This window comes from Echinops telfairi, unplaced genomic scaffold (genome assembly GCF_000313985.2).
Source record: "Echinops telfairi isolate 266 unplaced genomic scaffold, ASM31398v2 ScPeMD7_3533;HRSCAF=4204_1, whole genome shotgun sequence".
Lineage (NCBI taxonomy): Eukaryota > Metazoa > Chordata > Mammalia > Afrosoricida > Tenrecidae > Echinops > Echinops telfairi.
In genome coordinates this window covers 12,419,039-12,419,705 of record NW_022107432.1, presented here as the reverse complement: position 1 = coordinate 12,419,705, position 667 = coordinate 12,419,039, and positions in this window count along the sequence as shown.

The following is a 667-nucleotide window of genomic DNA, read 5'->3' as shown; positions in this document are numbered from 1 at the left end:
ATCACACTGGTCAAATCTGTAATGGCCTGGGGGTGGGTGTGGGTGGGGGCACTGGACCAGTGGAGTTTCATCTGCCGGGCACAGGGACGCATTAATCAGGTGCCAACTTGATGACAGCTAACAAGAAGCGTTTGGATTGAGAAGGTGGCTGTGGAGAGGAGGAAGCTGGGCCAAGCCAAAATAGTCCTGCCGTGCTTAACACTAAAGTTATGGGCGAAACCGCACAAAAAAACTTATTTTACAGCATTTGATGTAAAATATCGAAAGGGTCACTTGGGTGAGTCAGTATGGTAATCTCCGCTGCATTGTATTGTCTTTGCATTTGATATTTACTCTCTAAGGTCTTTTTGACGTTTACATTTATTACTGAAGTAATGCTTTCACGAATGAAACGGATTTACTGGGATTAACACTCAGTTTACCTTCACAGCAAACTGACGTGTCTGTAGAGATAGGCATACCACACAGAGAATTTTGAGATTAGAAGGCTTAGAAGAAAATGAATTTGGATATACATGTGTCTCGTTAAATGGATAAAAGTCAGCATCAATGCTAGGAGGTAAAAGTGAACGCTGCTCTTATTTTCGTTGAGAAAATCGAAATGCGTCCAAATGCCAGGTCCTGTAAACCTAGTGAGTTAGTTAATTGTGCCAACCTGGCCGATAAT